Raw genomic sequence first — 19,054 nt, forward strand, 5'->3', positions numbered from 1 at the left:
AATTAAAGAATTTGAAGCTTTAAACCAATATTAAAACGTTAAACCCAAGAAATTCATCAATGAGTGTCGACCCATGATTATACTGAAACGAAATTCCGATTGGTACACACCCATCTTTTTGAAACTAAAAATTAATAAAAATTGTACAAGAAGAAGAGCAAAAAAAACCAAGTAATGTTCAAGCCAAGAGATTCATGTATGAACCAACTGCTCATAAACAAATCATAGAAATGAATTAATAAACACAAAATCCATGAAGAAATTATTCTGAAAATTAAAAACAATAGGATTATTGAAATTAGGGCTTCAAAATAAAATGAAAAAATAATAATAATAAAGAAGACAGTAGGGTCCTTACCAAAGAGGAAGAACCAAAGAAAATGGTGGGGCGGATCAAAGCTTAAATTGAGAGGCAAAAATAGCAAAAAGTTGGATGAATTGGGGAGGAATTGAGGAGGTTAAGGAAGTAACTATTTTAGGAGAGCTGAGAATTTGGAAAGGAGAATGGAGAAAGATGAGTGTTGGGGTGGATGGAAAGGAATGAGTGAATCTCCTTCTTCACTTCTCTCATGGCAAACAAGTCCCTTTATTTATGTCAAGTTGAAGTTGTCTTTTTAGCTTTAACTTAAGAACATCGTCAACCTGAAAGTGCTCCTCCAAGCTCTGTTTTCGTTTTCTCCAGAATCCTTTTCCCTTTCCAACATTTTCTCCCCTCCTAGCTCTCACCCTCATCTGCTTAAAAAAACTCTCTCACACGCCCCTCTCTCATTAATCCTTCAGGCCCCCTCTTTTTTTTTTTTTTTTTTCCAACTTCTCTTATTCTTCCAAAAAAACGTCATCTCTCATATGTTTTTCTAGCTTATTTTTTTCTTTTGTCCTGTCTTTTTCTTGCCCTCCAAGCTTCCATCCATCCATGTTTCTTCGTCCCCCGTAAGCTGCTACCCACTCCACTGCTCCTTGTTTAGGGAAGATGTCACCACTTTCAACCACCACTATGGCAAGTCACGTCTTTGCCACATGTCCATGCAGCTTGCTTCTAGAAACCATCCCCTACTTCAAATGAAAAGTTCAGCTCTCCAACTCCTCCCACGTGGTAAAAAAAAAAAAAAAAAAAAAAAAAAAAACCTTTGGTTTAAAAAGGGGTCTACATTGTTTTTTTAAATAGTTTTATTAAAAATATTTCAACAATTTATGAAAAACATTTATAAACAATTTATTAAATAAGATAACAAAAGAACAATATGATATAGATAATACAAATAAATTAATGATCAATAATAATTATAATACAAAAAAGGAAAAAACTACCCACGACATATATAGACAACATTCACAACATTAATACATTGACAGAAAATCTAATGCAAATTAGCATATGAATAGAGAACTTGAAAGGAATATTTATGGATAAAATATTTACAGAAGTCAAAACCCGAATAAGAAAATATAAACAGAATGTTAATAGAACAAAAAAAAAAGAAAAAAAAAAAGGAATGGTCAACTACCAGGATATACACAATTAACAAATATACAACAAGTTGAAATTATGAAAAAAAAAAAATCTCCAAAAGAATGAAAATGAAACTAAAATAAAGAGGTGAGGAATGAGAACTCTACCCAAATGCAATTAATGCTTTCCATGGCTTTCAGTGAAGCTTCAATAGTACTCCAATGATACAAAACAATGCACTCTCACAAAAAAAAAAAAAGAAAGGAAAAAAGGAAAAAAAAAACAAATCAAAGATAAGTGAGAGCCATCTCACACCCCTTTTTGCCTAGGGCTTTATACCTTTTATAAGCCTGTTGAGCATCCATTTTTCTTCAATGAAATTTAGCCTTCCACATGTCATATATCCATGCTCAGCCAAAATAATTGCCAACAATAAACCCATGCATAAAAAATAAGACAAACCCGATTCATAAACATGTAAGCCCAAAGTCCAAAGAGTAAATCAAGTCCAATCCAAATAAGTAAACCTCCAATTTGACAAGCCCAAATAATGTAATTCAACATTTCAAAATCCAATAAACCTAAATCATTATCCAAAATTCAAAGGCCAAGTAATGTGAAATGAAGCCCAATAATAAATATATATGTAAACCCAGTAAATAAGAGTTGAATACCAAGGCCCAAAAGGCTTAAATGGTACAATCCCAAAAACAAACACTATGCAAATCAACACCAAGAAGCTTACCCATGCCTCTAGAAATGAAGAGAAGTCTCCATGGGAGGTGGTGGTGATGATGGATTGTTAGAGAAGCGATGCTACGATAGGTGTGTGGTCAATAAAGGAGGCATAGTTGTATCAATAGGGAGAGTTATAGAGAAGATGCCCTTTATATGATTGGTGAAGGTGGGTATGAGTTGCTCCTATAGATGGCAGTAGTATGGACAGAGAGGTAGTGGTGGCGGTGCGTGGCACGACAATGGTTATGCTAGCTTAGTGGATGTCTACTAAAGATAAAGGGTGAGAGAAAAAGTTGATGGTGTGGACCCATGGATATTCATGTGGATTAGAAAAAGAGATTGGTGAAGGAAATTAATGGATGTAGAAGAGAAATTGGAGGTTCATGAAGCAAGAGTAGATGTTGTTGTCATCATTACCGAAGTAGATGAATTAGGTGGTGGAAGTGCTCCTTGCTGTAGAATGGTGGATTCGCTGGAGACGCTATGGGTAGTGGCGTAATTGAACTAATAGAAAAGAAAAGTGAGAGAAAAGGGAAGATGGAAGAGTGAGAAAGGTGTTTAGGTGTGAGAGAGAGATATGTTATGATTGTAGTGGGTAAGAAGAAAGAGAGTATGTGAAGGGTGGAATGAAAGAGATGAGTTAATAGTTATGATGGCATGAATGAAAAGGTGGAGATGGTCATGAGAGAGAGATAAAGTGAGGAATATGCCCATCTTTGTTAGCATGAGTGTAATAAATATGAATGTTGGAGTGAAATGAAAGTGTAGATAATGAACGAAATGAAGTAAACTATACTAAAGAGCAAGAAAGATCACACAAATTTTCCTAGTAGAACACAAACTCATTTAAATCAAAACAAAGGGAGCCTAAAAACTTCTAAAAAAAGAAGTAACAAAAGGTCGGACAAGGAAATAAGACTCTTAAGGTGCCTCTAAAGTTACACTGTAGATTCGAGACTCCTTCAAAATGGTCTCTAGAAGTAGTTCAAAGATTGGTGTCAAAGTTGAGTAGCAGTTGGACCACCAAAGAGCACATGAACAACACATACAAAGGGAAATCTACATGTGCACTATACAAGGGCACAAGGCAAAGGGCACTAAGTAATACAATTGAAACATAACTATAAGCTTAAAAGACAGTGTAGTATGAAATGAGGGAAGAGAAACTTTAGAATAGTATGATAAAAAATGTGAGTACAAATGCAATGAATAGCTCTGGGTTACAAATGAATGAATGAACAACTTGGGGTTGTGAACATAACGAAATGAACAACTTAGGGCTATGATGCGATGAAAAGCTCGAGGTTATGGATGTAATGAATAACTAACGACTATGGTTTCTGAAAGCCAAAATTAGTTGAAAATGAGATCAAAATTTGTGACTTCGGGTCAAACCACTCAAGGGTGACCAAAATGATGAAAGACTTATGTTTATGATAATTAGAGATGGTGGTTAATTTTTTTTTTTTTTTTAATTTTATTCAATCAAAAACCCATATCCATATGTGGATTTGACCCTTAGATTCTATTAGGATTGAAACCCTAAAAATAAGACATGATGTAACAAAGTTAAACTTAATTGTCCCATTACTATCATTTTGGTATATAGACATTGATTTGAGCATGCGACCCATGTCTTTTACATTGTACATAACTTGTGTGCATTAGGATTTGTACAGAAGATATAGTGATAGGTTCCTTATAAGTAGATAAGTTATCCATAGTTGGTTCATGGATTTGGGCAATCTAATAAAGATTGTACTACATCACCTCCTAATTGGAGAGATGACTTGTCTTGGCCGTTGGGATAGGTTTCTTATGGTGAGTGCATTAGTGTATGTGATGCATACCAGGCAGGACCTACGGTGAATCATGATGTAAGGCTATCAATTGTCATGATTCACCAAGCTACTATACTACATAGGCTCTTAATATTAAGAGAATATTGAGCCTGTGCCAAAATCAACAAAAGGCTTTGACCTATGGGTGAGACCCTAAAGTGGTCATATATCCCTAAGGATTAAGTGACTATTGATGAAGACTGGTGACAATAGGTATTTTCAATAGAGGCACCGTGATATCTCATGGGATTGAGACAGTGTATTCCCTTGGGTGATCCAAAGGACATGTGATTATGAAATTTGCGACCACAAAACTCCTGTAGTGGAATTTGGCATATGCTTCTTGGAGTTAGAGTATGTTAGTTGATCACATAATAAGTGAGATCTATAATTCAAGGATTTGGGATGTAATTTTGATAAGTGATAACACTACCTTGCTAGATAACTAACACCAATTCTTGGGGAGGTTGCATGTAGTGGATAGTAGGTCATGGACTCAAGCACTTGGTGGCTCATGTAATATACATAGGGTATAGGAGTGTAGTTGACTCTCTGTAGTGAGATGTTGGAATCAATTTCAAAATTTGTTTATGAGAGAGCCAATACTCCTATGGGTCCAAGTGGTCCCTACTCTGAGCTCATATTCCTTTATGGTATGGTTTATAAGGATTGAATGAGTTTTTAGTTCACTTTTGTGCATAAAGGTGTTTTGGTAATTATATAAGGTTGTATAAGGATATGTGAGTGGTATCTCTAGATTGAGCTAATTGATTAATTAAGGCCTTATATGGTTAATTAATTAATGAACAATATTTTTGGGCTAGATTAAGTGACCCAAGCCTATGGTGGGCTTAAGTCACTTAAGCCTAATAGGAAGCCTATAAATACCCCTTTAGGGGTTAGCGTTTCCATGTCTTGCCATTTTCTCCTTATAGTTTATAGAGAGAACCCTAACCTCTACCCTTAAGATCTCCACCATCTTAGTGCCTAGACACAAGGAAGAGTCATCGGGTGGAAGATCATGGTGTTTGTAAGATCCATTATGACTTTGGAGTTATGTACATCTATTGGAATTTGATAACCCGACTCTTGGTAGCTTGGCATGTAAGGGTATCAACAAAATTTATACCTAAGGTCCTTACACTAAAGTAGTAAAGCTACTATAGCATAGTGGCTCTAGGATCGAACACTGGGAAGGGTTTTTACTTTAACTGGTGAAGTTCGGAGGATGGAGTGAACTTTTCTTAATAAAAATTAGGTTAAGATGAAAACATAAAAAGATGAAGGTGTTGTAAACTAAACTAACATGAAAATAGGTTAAAAGATGGAAAAAGAAGTTTCTCAAAGCTTTGGATAGCCATGCTTAACTCACTGTGTAAAAATGGAGATTTTGGGACTTTTCACCTCGAGTTGGGGAAGCAACTAAGGTGATGCTTACTTCCCGAACCGGTATGAGTTTAACAACTGAGTTTTAGTCCTTGAAAACTTACAAAAAGGGTAGCTAAACCTCATAAATGCTCTTTTATTGATATAGGACATCTCCTCGACTTGCAATACAATGGCTCGTAGGAGATAACTAATGAACGTCAATGGATCTAACAATAAGAATCCACTGAGACCAAAAGGTTATCAAGTATTGGCCATTCAAAGCAAGTCAGAGGGATTAAAAGCTTTACTTTGAATGAAAACATTTATGATGCTCGGCTACTTACATTTATGGCTTGGAAATCTCCATCCTGACACGGGAGCTTCACATGGCATCCATTACTTCAAGAAACTAAAAGGTTTTAGCCTCTCATCCTTGGGATTTCATCCTCCAAGGATGTTGGCTACTAAGAAAATGAGAAAGAAAAGAGAAAAGAAACGTATGAACAAAAGTGCTCTTATAACTTATAAGGTTACAGGTTACAAGATATGATTTTGTCTGAGGCTCTTCACCTTTATTTAAAGACAATAACAAGCTAAATTACAAGAGCTATTACAAAAGCAACCTTTTCATTGGTTGATTACAAGGGTAAAATAGGTATTTACAAAGCTAAAAATCAAGCAAAATATCTTGGAGAACCGGCAATGGAATATCATCAACAGCGTCTCAAAACAGGGGATTTCAAAGGCATTTTCGCAAGGGAAAAGATGAAGGGTCCAAATTTCGCAAGGTGAAAAGCCACCTTGTGAAAATTTGGCATTTTGCAAGGTGCCTAAATCCACCTTGCGAAATTTCGCAAGGTGGGTTCTTCATGGTGCGAAATGGCCAAATTTCGCACCATGAGGAAAATCCCCTTGCAAAATTTTCGCAAGGCGAAATTCACCTTGCGAAATTTTCGCAAGGTTTGATGCAGTTGTCTTCCGAAGGCCATATCTTCCTCATTTCAGCTCCAAATCGTACACAGTTTGAAGCGTTGGATTCTTGACTTCCTGAGCTTTGAAATGGTATATAGCATGTAGAAAATGGACTTCGGAAAGTGCTCCAAAAGTGCAAAAGAATACTGCAGCTGCTGTCCTCTGTTTTCCTCTTCTCCATTGTTCTTTCCTTGCATACTTTGAACGACTTTGGCAAAGGCTATGGAGCTCCAAAGCTTGGTTCTTCATGAATTTGAGCTTCCAAAATCCTTGCTTTAACTTGTCCAAGTAGCTCCTCCATCATTTGGCATGCTTGAATTGATTCATAAGCTGATAAAAACATGTAAACTTGCCACAAAATGGTTAAAACCAATTACTAAGGACCTTAATGAATTAATTGGGTTAAATGAATATGATTACTACACAAAGTGCTTAAAACCATTATAATTAGGTCTACAAAATAGCACTTTTGGTAGTAATCACACCCCCCAACCGACTCATTGCTAGTCCCTTAGCAATGGAGGAGATAAAAACTAAGTAAACTATAATAATATACATAAAAGGGATCATGCAAATCACTCCAAAAAATAATTGAGTGGCATGACTGATATCAAAACAATCTCACATGGTGAACTAAAGATATGAAGATTCAAAATGCAATAGGAAGTTGTCAAAGCTAAAACTTAAACAAAAAGTACAAAGAGTGGAGATTATGCAATTAAGTATCAAAAGAATCTCCACTCTCAAGGTTCCGGATCAAACTCTTCCATAATGAGCTAAGTGTTAAAGAGATTAGCTTCCGGATATAGTATGTACAACTATCCTCTCCCCCCAACCTAAGCTTTTCTCGAACATTGGCAAAATTAACCAACTCTTAATACGTTAGGAACGCACCTTCTTATTCACAATTCTTTTTACTCACTAAACTTAACCAATTCACCTATGTAGGAAGCAGAGGATCGATGACTCCCAACCAATCAAGGTTTAGGGCATCGGGTTTTAAAGGCTTTCGCCACCCCTTCGGATCATGCTTAGGTTTCAAGGAAAGAATAGAAGCTTATTCTTTTTTTTTTTTTTTTTTTTTTTTTTTTTTTTTTTTTAAGACTCATTGGTCTTTTGAGGTGTCCCAACACTATTAAAAAAGAAGTTAAGTAATGAACCAAGTCAAAATTTTCCTAAGCTTTAGAGGGTGAGAAAGTTTTACATCATATATCCGGGATCTAATGTGCACAGTGTGTGTAAAGCTTGAAATGGAAAAATAAGTTCGAAATCAAGAGGGCTTCAATAGATTATCAACTTGAAAGCATAAAACAAACTCTAAGACTTAAGTAATTAAGTTAAAACTCGACTTATCCTATTTTTATTTTGAGAAAATTATCTTAAACAACCATAGAGAATGAAACAAAAATTTTGAAAAAGGGCAAAAACTACTAAATCAACAAAATAACTAACTAAAATAGGAAATACTTACTTCCTCAACTCTCCTCCCAACCGAGATGAACATTGTCCCCAATGTTTCTATCGAAAAAGACGAGGAAGGAATGATATACCTTATGGTGATGTGGTATTCAAAGCGTGTGAGTGCATCCACATGATTCAAAAACCATAAGAAACGTGAGAGAGGAAATAAGATACAAAAAAAGATGCTTATATAAACTGAGAGAGTTGAGTACAAGATATAAGCATGAGGTACATACAATCTCAGAATATAAAACATGTACATATACAAAAAACATATACAAAATGGAGATAGAAATATCCAATCATGGATGTGGCTCCTGAGGTGGAGGAGGTGATATGCCCAAGTGATGGTGGATCTGAGAGAGCATGGCGAAGTGCTGGTCTAGGATAGCTGTATGCTGAGCCTGATGTGTCTGTATGGTATCCATCTGTCGTCTGATGGCTTGCATTTCACGGACTAAGGTGGCCTGAGAGGCGCTCAATGAGTGAAAGGACGACATGAGAGCTCTGAACTCTGTAGCTGAGACAGTGATGGATGGCCTGGCTGAAGACTCAGCATAGGTTGGAGCAGGAATGACTGGTGTGCGGGAGTATCAGTAGTGCAAGTCACTGGAGCAGGTACTGAAGAAGGCTCTGTGGTATGTGGTCCTGCTCTGGTGATGTCTGTACTGTAGGTGCTAAGGCTGCTAGAAACTCGGGAGGCGCTGGAGAAGCTGGAGGCACGAGAGCTAATGGTCTAGGGATACCCTGGTCCATGGGTGAGCGGTCTAAGAACTGGGTCCAACTCTCACTGGTAAAGAGCTCTCGACAATGATGACGACGCTCTAGGTGGGGTTGAGAAGGGTATCCGATATCCTCTAAAGACCTGAGAGATCAGCCTCGGAAATAAGAGTGGAATAGTACCAGCTCTGTGTAGGCGCTTCCTATGCACCTTCTCCTCAAAATAGGTAAGAGCAGCCATGACTAGATGGTGGGGTCCAAAGTAGAATCCCTCAGAGATGCGGTAAAGCGCATCTAGGATAGCACCTCTCCTCTGGACGACATGCTGGAGTGGAAAAAGATTGGTGCGGAGCACCAAATCTATAAGTAACATCCGTGGAGGAAGCTCCCTCCTCAAAATGGTCCTACGAGTGACTCGACCTCCTGATAAGGTAGACACCATGTCGGGCTCTGAATACTGAGACCAATGCCGGAAGGAACCAAGGTCCTCAGGGATAGGCGGAAAATGCATAGAGGCGGCTATATCTCGGGCCTCTAAAATACCATGCCGGCCATCAATCACAAAATGAATGGCTATGGGGTCCTGGACGCCTCTAGTAGTCATAGTCTGGTAGAAATCTAAGACTACCCTAGGGTAATAGAAGGACCTAGGAGTCATAAATGGCTCGATGTGGTACCTCTGCAGAAGGCGGTATGACTCCTGTAGCTCTGGTAATAGGCGGAGAGTCTCATGCTGCATACAGATCTCCTCGTGAAATGGCCTATCTCTGATATCCGTGTTGCCTGGGAGGGGTGGCCCTGCTATCATAGGCCGCTTGAGGACCTCTGCTAGGTGTGAAGAGCCTGGGATAGTAGATGCTGGCGGTGATGGAGGGGCTCTGGAGGACTCGCCTGGTCCTGAAATCCGAGTCCTCTTAGGTGGAGGACTGCTCACAGGGGGTGGCACTGGTGCCCTGGAAGACCCAGATGATCGTCTAGTCCCGTACCCGTGCTGAGTAGAGGGAACTGGGGTCTGGGCAGGCTGAGATGGTGTAGAACGACCACCTCTCTGTGAGTGGGCCCCACGCTGACTAGCTGAAGAGGATGCCCCCCGTGTCCGTGCCATGGTATAAATACTGAAATAAGACTGAAAAGCACGAAAAATAGAGCATCCCAGGGGTAAAGTGTCAAAAATACAGTTGAAATGGTAACCAGTGCAAAATTTGCAAGGCATGAATAGTGGTTGCTAAATTTGGCAACGGGCACTATTCACGCAGCACTATTCATCTTCTTCTCCAATGCTTACTTTGAATTTGAGTTTTCATTTTTAACGGTTTAAAATTCAGAAAAAGGGTATGGTTTTAATGGAAACATGATTCTAAATGCAATGGAGTAAGTTTGGGAGCCTAAAACACATTGCAAGATAGAGATTTTTGCAAAAATGGTGGCCGGCCATGTGGGTCTTTGATTTGAAAAAATTGATTTGAAATGGTTTTAATGGATGAAAATGCATGTTTATGGTTCCTAAAACATAGAAATGACATAAACAAGCAATTTAAGGAGCCAAAAATGGAGAAAATGAAAAATTACTCACCTTGGAACAATGAAGCACGCGGCCTAGAGAGGAAATGCAAGGTGAATAGTGTTTTGTGCATGAAAAATGAAGTTGAGAAGGCTTTAAAAAGGGTTTTTGGCCATGAAATTTTTTTGAAAATTTTGTCTAAGTACGGGGATGAACTGAGGAGTGTTAAAACTAGAAAATTGAAGTTTGAAAATGAATTTAAAAAGAATCAAATCCTTGGTAAGCATGAAGAAAAAATTTCGCAAGGTGAAAATTCACCTTGCCAAATTTTCGCACTGGTTACTCCCCTTAAAAACCAATCCCGAGAGGTTGCATTTTGATATTTGCTTTGAAAACAATTTCGCAAGGTGAAAAATGACTTGCGAAAATTTTCGCACTGGTTACTCCTTGCGAAAGTGCAATCCCGAGAGGTTGCATTTTGCATCTTGCCAAAATGTGCATTTCGCAACTCACTTTTGAGTTGCGAAATGGGCTTTTAAGCTTGGACTTAGATATATTTCTCCCCTATTTCACCTTTCTCCACATTTGTGAGCTTGTGAGCTTTCGTACCTGCTATTGGACATCAAAGCTCCATTAAAAACATAAAAAAAAAATCAAAATCAAAACTAAGAAACCTAAACAAAATATGTGCAAAAGTATTAAAAATGCAAAGTAAACAAGAATGTAATACTAAAATTAAAACAAAAAGAGATGAGCACTTAGCTTTTCATGCTAAGCTCATCAACTTACCACACTTTCTCAAGGATGTGATGGGTCATGGAGGATGAGTACCTCCTTGTCACGGGAAAATGGCTCGATGTAGGGCTTGAGTCTTTGCCCATTTACCTTGAAGGTCTTTCACTTTTTGAGTTGAGTAACTCAATTACTCATGTGAGTGTACTTGGTGGATGACAAAAGGCCCTACCCACCTTGATTTGAGCTTTCCCGAAAATAGGTGAAGCTTAGAGTCATATAGCAAGACTCTTTGTCCTTTGAAAATTTTTTCTTGATCACCAACTGATCATGCCATCTCTTTAGCTTTCCTTAGCTATTTTTGGAGTTGAGATATGGCATCATTTCTCAATTCCTTAAGCTCATTCAAATCAAAACTCCTCTTTAGCCCAGCCTTAGTTAAATCCATGTTGAGTTTTTAATGGCCCACCATGCCTTGAACTCAATCTCAACGGGAAGATGGCAAGCTTTGCCATAAACAAGATGGTACGGTGACATCCCAAGGATATCTTATAAGCCGTCCTATACGCCATAGGGAATCAAGGAGCTTAACAGACCAATCTTTCCTATTGGTGTTCCCACCTTCATCAAGATGTTTCTAAATTTCCCGGTTGGCTAGCTCTACTTGGCCACTCGTTTGAGGATGATAAGGTGTAGCTACCCTTATGCTTAACTCCGTACTTGGCCAAAGAGCTTCAAAGGGCTTGTTGCAAAAGTGAGTGCCTCCATCACTGATGATTGGCTTTAGGCACTCCAAACCTCGAGAAGATGTTTTCTTTTAGGAACTTGAGAACCACTTTGTGATCATTGGTTCTACAGGGGTATAGCTTCAACCACTTTGAAACATAATCAACTCCTACCAAGATGTAGGAGTGGCCAAAAGACATAGGGAAAGGTCCCATGAAGTCTATGCCCCAAACATAAAAAAGATCCACTATCAAGATGGGGTTCAAAGGCATCATGTTTCTCCTTGAAAGCTTGCCTAGTCTTTGGCACTTATCACATCCTTTACTTACCTCATGGGCAACCTTAAAAAGTGAGGGCCACCAAAAGCCCGATTGAAGAACTCTCATTGCCGTCTTTTGAGAGGCAAAGTGGCCTCCACATGCATTCTTATGCAATGAGATAGGATCCCATGCTTCTCTTGTTCAGGCACACACTTCCTTATAATTTGGTCCGCCACAATACTTGAAGAGAAAAGGCTCCTCCCAATAATATGCATGGACCTTGGCAAAGAAATTCTTCTTGTCCTGAGAGCTCCATTCACTTGGTATTTCTCCGTGACCAAGTAATTGGCAATGTGTGCAAAACCATGGCACTTCCTCCACAAGCATCAAGGATTCCTCAGGGAAATCATCATTTATGGGAAGTCCATGGGTGTCATGAGCGATGTTGAGCCTTGACAAGTGGTCAGCTACCACATTCTCAACACCTTTCTTATCTCTGATCTGGAGGTTGAACTCTTGAAGCAAAAGTATCCACCTAATCAACCTAGCCTTGGCATCTTGCTTGGTTAGCAAATACTTCAAAGCTGAATGATCCGTGAATACCACAATGGAAGACCCTATCAAATAAGCTCTGAACTTATCCAAAGCATACACCACAGCAAGTAATTCCTTCTCAGTGGTGGTGTAATTCCTTTGAGCATCATTCAAAGACTTGCTTGCATAGTAGATCACATAAGGTTTACCATCTTCTCTTTGTCCCAAAACAGCCCCAATGGCATAATCACTTGAGTCACACATCACTTCAAATGGCAACTCCCAATTTGGTGCTCTCACAATGGGCGCTGATGTCAAGAATTGCTTAAGAAGCTCAAAACTCCTTTGACATTTATCATCCCACTCAAACTTGGCATCCTTCACCAATAATTCACAAAGAGGTTTGGCAATCTTGGAAAAATCCTTTATAAACCTCCTATAGAACCCGGCATGCCCAAGGAATTGCCTTATTCCTTTTACATTGGTGGGAGGTGGCAACTTCACAATTAGTTCCACCTTAGCTCTATCTACCTCTATACCCTTCTTTGAGATTACGTGCCCAAGAACAATACCTTGATTTACCATAAAATGGCACTTCTCCCAATTGAGTACGAGGTCTTTCTCTATGCATCTTTTCAAAACATCTTCAAGATGTGACAAACAATCCTCAAAAGAAGTCCCATACACAGTTATGTCATCCATGAAGACTTCCATGATTCGTTCAACCATGTCACTGAAATGCTAAGCATGCATCTTTGGAAGGTAGCAGGAGCATTGCATAATCCAAAAGGCATCCGCCTATAAGCATAGGTGCCGAATGGACAAGTGAAGGTAGTCTTCTCCTGGTCCTCCACATCAATCTCTATTTGAAAATACCCGGAATACCCATCCAAGAAGCAATAAAAAGGATGCCCAGATACTCTCTCAAGGACTTGATCCATGAAAGGTAAAGGGAAGTGATCCTTTCTCGTTACTGTGTTCAGCTTCCTGTAGTCAATGCACACCCTCCAACCAGTTGTGAGGCGTGTGGACACTTCATCCATTTTCCCCCTTGACTACGGTTATCCCGGACTTCTTTGGAACAACTTGGGTTGGACTCACCCAAGTGCTATCTGAAATGGGGTAAATGATGCCCGCTTGAAGAAGCTTCAACACTTCAGCCCTTACTACCTCTTGCATATGAGGATTCAATCTCCTCTGTGGCTGACGAGTTGGCTTAGCTCCTCCTCCATATAAATATGGTGCGTGCAAATCAATGGGCTTATCCCCTTCAAATCAGAAATTTGCCATCCGATGGCCTTCTTGTGCTTTCTAAGGATTCTTAGAAGATTGTCCTCTTGTGAAACGGTTAAAGAAGAAGAAATTACCACCGGGGCTTTATTGCCTTCCTCCAAGTAAGCATACTTCAACTCGGCAGGAAGGGTCTTCAATTCAAGCTTAAGGATTGCATCCTTAGCTTCTTTCATCTCTTCCTCATCCTTGAACAAAGGGAGGATCACTGGCTTTTGTCTCCAGTTTGACATAACGACATTCATTCCCATGGGTTCAGCTAACCCATCATCAAGATCTTCATGGCTTTCATCTGGATTCTCTTCAAACTGATCAAGCATACTCTGATTACAATGCTCCTCCACCAGGGTATCTATCATACACACTTCTTCTGGGCCCTCATCTTCTTCAGGATGGATGTGCTTTTGACATAGATGGAATATTGAGTTCCAATGTCATATTCCCAAAAGTGAGTTGCATGACCCCATTCCTACAATTGATGATTGCATTGGATGTTGCAAGGAATGGTCTTCCAAGGATGATTGGAACATAGTTGATCCCTTTGACAATGGGATCCGTATCAAGCACCACAAAATCTACTGGATAGTAGAATTTGTCAACTTGAACCAATACATCCTCTATTACCCCCCTGGGGATTTTCACTGATCGGTCAGCTAAGGATAGGGTGATCGATGTTGGCTTGAGTTCTCCCAACCCCAGCTCCTTGTATACAGAGTATGGAAGCAAGTTAACACTTGCCCCCAAATCAAGCAATGCCTTCTCCACTTGGGTTCCTCCAATATTGACTGAGATTGTAGGACACCCCGGATCTTTGTATTTGATTGGAGACTTGCATTGGATTATAGCACTCACTTGCTCGGTTAGGAAGGCTTGCTTTGTAACATTGAGTCCTCTTTTCACAGTGCACAAGTCCTTCAAAAACTTTGCATATGTGGGTACTTGCTTGATCATATCAAGTAAAGGAATATTCACCTTCACTTGTCTTAGCACATCAAGAATCTCAGAAGCATTCTTGATCGGTTTCTTCCCACGCAAGGCTTGAGGAAATGGAGGAGGCATGTGCTTCTTCATCATGCCTTCCTTTAAAAGAATTTGAGGTTCCTCATCCATGCTAGGAATGATGCTTTCTTTCATCTGAACTTCCTTTCCCTTTTGTTCTTTTCTATCAGCCTTGTCTTCTTTGGCTTTCCTCTGATCATGCTCCGGCTGATGCACTTCCTTACCACTTCTCAAAGTGATAATAGCTTGCACGTCCCTCACCTTTGAAGAATCCTCATCTTGGATTCCACTTCATGTATCCCCTTAGGATTTTGGTGAGGCTGAGAGGGAAACTTCCCTTTCTCATTGACAGTGTTTAAATTTGTGAGCCTTGAGATGGAATATTGGATGTTGTCAATTTTCTGAGACAACTCATTATGCATCCCATCTATCTTCTTGTTCAATGTACTCTCTACGTTGTCAATCTTCTGATTTAGTTGAGAGTTGATGGATTTTTGCTCACTCACAAAGTCACCCATAACCTTGCTAAGGCTTACGAGTGCTTGCTCAACTGAGGATTGACCTTGACTCTGTTGGCTTGATTGGGCTGGTGACTGATATGGGTTTGGCCTTGGCTTCCATGCAAAGTTTGGGTGGTTCCTCCAGCTAGAGTTGTACGTGTTGCCATAGGGAGCATTTGAATTTGGCTTCCATTGGCCAATCAAGTTAGCTTGTTCCCCGAACATTTCTCTTGCTGCTGGAATAGTGGGACATTCTTCCACCATATGTTCAAATGACTGACAGATGGAGCAAGGATTGGCTTGTTGTTGAGGTTCTGAAATAGCTTGGACTTCGTGAACTTTTCTCAACTCCATTTCCTCTATTTTTCTAGCCATGGCAGCCACCTTGGCTTTCATCTCCATGTCTTCACTCAGATTGTACATTCCCCCTCTTGACGTTTGCTGAACTGGCCTCTTCCCCATTTCTCTGCTATTGGGCTCATCCCATCCACGGGAAACCTCTGAGACATAACTTAGGAAATCCATAGCCTCCTCAGGGTTCTTGCTCATGAAATCACCCCCACACATTGTCTCCAATATCTGCTTCATTGAAGATGACATGCCATCATAAAAATAGCTCACCAAAAGCCATGTATCAAAGCCGTGGTGAGGACATGCATTGATGGCCTCCATATACCTCTCCCAGCATTCATAAAATTTTTCATTCTCACGTGCTGAGAAGTTGGAGATTTGTCTCTTCAATCCATTCGTTCTGTGAGTAGGGAAAAACTTCTTCAAAAAATCAGCTTGAAGTTCTGTCCATGTTCTTATGCTTCTCGGCCTCAAAGAATTGAGCCATATCTTGGCTTTGTCCTTTAATGTGAATGGAAAGAGCTTCAACCTCATAAGCTCAATAGTTGTTCCCCCTTCTTGAAAAGTATTGCACACATCTTCGAATTCCTTTATGTGCGCATATGGATTTTCACTTTCCATCCCATGGAAAGTAGGAAGCAGAGGCACGATGTGTGGCCTGATAATCAATTGCTCTGTAGGAGGAATGATGCAAGATGGTGCACTCATCCTCGGAGGGTGCATCCTGTCCCTCATGGACCTATACAAGTTCGGATCATTCCCCTGCCCGTGTTGTGAATGTTGATCCTCTGGCTGATTCTCCATGACTTCCAAAATAATCTCTAATTCAGTAGCTCGTGGAGTCTCTATCCGCACTAACCTTCCCTCTTGGTCTCTAATCCAATAGGGCATGCACGGATTCAGCTGGAACAAAACAAAAACAAAACAAAGAAAAAGAAGAAAAAAAAACAGAGCATGCGGAAGGAAAAACAGAGTATGAAAAATAAACTAAAAATGAAAGTTAAAAGCTAAAAGAAACTTATCTAAACTAAGTTAAAAATGCTCTAAAACTAAAATAAAAAGCTAGTAAATGAAAAATGAGATAGAATTCACCTTACTCATGAGAAGTCTCACAAGTTACCTCCGGCTGATGTATTCACAGTGAAGTAGCACCATCCCCGGCAACGGCGCCATTTGATAACCCGACTCTTGGTAGCTTGGCATGTAAGGGTATCAACAAAATTTATACCTAAGGTCCTTACACTAAAGTAGCAAAGCTACTATAGCATAGTGGCTCTAGGATCGAACACTGGGAAGGGTTTTTACTTTAACTGGTGAAGTTCGGAGGATGGAGTGAACTTTTCTTAATAAAAATTAGGTTAAGATGAAAACATAAAAAGATGAAGGTGTTGTAAACTAAACTAACATGAAAATAGGTTAAAAGATGGAAAAAGAAGTTTCTCAAAGCTTTGGATAGCCATGCTTAACTCACTGTGTAAAAATGGAGATTTTGGGACTTTTCACCTCGAGTTGGGGAAGCAACTAAGGTGATGCTTACTTCCCGAACCGGTATGAGTTTAACAACTGAGTTTTAGTCCTTGAAAACTTACAAAAAGGGTAGCTGAACCTCATAAATGCTCTTTTATTGATATAGGTCATCTCCTCGACTTGCAATACAATGGCTCGTAGGAGATAACTAATGAACGTCAGTGGATCTAACAATAAGAATCCACTGAGACCAAAAGGTTATCAAGTATTGGCCATTCAAAGCAAGTCAGAGGGATTAAAAGCTTTACTTTGAATGAAAACATTTATGATGCTCAGCTACTACATTTATGGCTTGGAAATCTCCATCCTGACACGGGAGCTTCACATGGCATCCATTACTTCAAGAAACTAAAAGGTTTTAGCCTCTCATCCTTGGGGATTTCATCCTCCAAGGATGTTTGGCTACTAAGAAAATGAGAAAGAAAAGAGAAAAGAAGCGTATGAACAAAAGTGCTCTTATAACTTATAAGGTTACAGGTTACAAGATTTTTTTCTGAGGCTCTTCACCTCTATTTAAAGACAATAACAAGCTAAATTACAAGAGCTATTACAAAAGCAACCTTTTCATTGGTTGATTACAAGGGTAAAATAGGTATTTACAAAGCTAAAAATCAAGCAAAATATCTTGGAGAACCGGCAGTGGAATATCATCAACAGCGTCCAAATTTTCGCAAGGGGAAAGATGAAGGGTCCAAATTTCGCAAGGTGAAAAGCCACCTTGCGAAAATTGGGCATTTCGCAAGGTGCCTAAATCTTGCTTGCGAAATTTCGCAAGGTGGTTTCTTCATGGTGCGAAATGGCAAAATTTCGCACCATGAGGAAAATCCCCTTGCGAAATTTCGAAAGGAGAAATTCACCTTGCGAAATTTTCGCAAGGTTTGATGCAGTTGTCTTCTGAAGGCCATATCTTCCTCATTTCAGCTCCAAATCGTACACGGTTTGAAGTGTTGGATTCTTGACTTCCTGAGCTTTGAAATGGTATATAGCATGTAGAAAATGGACTTCGGGAAGTGCTCCAAAAGTGCAAAAAAAGACTGCAGCTACTGTCCTCTGTTTTCCTCTTCTCCATTGTTCTTTCCTTGCATACTTTGAACGACTTTGGAAAAGGGCTATGGAGCTCCAAAGCTTGGTTCTTCATGAATTTGAGATTCCAAAATCCTTGCTTTAACTTGTCCAAGTAGCTCCTCCATCATTTGGCATGCTTGAATTGATTCATAAGCTGATAAAAACATGTAAACTTGCCACAAAATGGTTAAAACCAATTACTAAGGACCTTAATGAATATTTGGGTTAAATGAATATGATTACTACACAAAGGTGCTTAAAACCATTATAATTAGGTCTACAAAATAACACTTTTTGGTAGTAATCAACACTATAGATTCAAAAACTCATGTCAAAAGGTCTGCAAAAGTGGCCTAAGAGTCAATGCCAAAGCTAAGTAACAGATAAACCACCAAGGATCACAATAAATGGCTAAGTTGAAAGGGATCCTATGCACGTGCTATGAAAAAACCTAAGGTGAGGGGTAACAAGTACGATGAATGACTTATGTTATTAAGACAAAATTGAGAGTCAATAAATATGTCTCTCTTTAGTAAAGATCACAAGTGTAAGGAATGCGAGTGTTGAAAGCGTGAGTAATGAGTAGAATGAAGTGAATTATATCAAAGAACAAAAATATCATAAATTTGTCCTAGCACAAGATGCAATAAGCTCAAAGGTTTGTCACATAACGAAGAAAAAGACAATCCGGATAATAAGACTCTATGAGAATGTGAATGCAACAAATAACTCTAGGTTGTGAATACATTAAACAACTTAGGGTTGTATGAACAACTTAGGGCTGTATGAATCGCTCAAGGCTATATAAACAACTCAGGGTTGTGAGCTCACGTCACTCAAAGATGACTAAAATGATGAAAATCTCAAGGTTATGATGTAATGAACAACATAGGGCTATGCCACAATGAACGAATTAGGGTTATGATGCAATGAAAACTTAAGGCTATATTGCAATGAATAGTTCATCAAGGTTGTATGAATAACTTAGGGCTAATGAACCACTCAAGGCGATGAGGTTC

Source organism: Vitis riparia, chromosome 10, assembly GCF_004353265.1.
Source record: "Vitis riparia cultivar Riparia Gloire de Montpellier isolate 1030 chromosome 10, EGFV_Vit.rip_1.0, whole genome shotgun sequence".
Classification (NCBI taxonomy): Eukaryota; Viridiplantae; Streptophyta; class Magnoliopsida; order Vitales; family Vitaceae; genus Vitis; species Vitis riparia.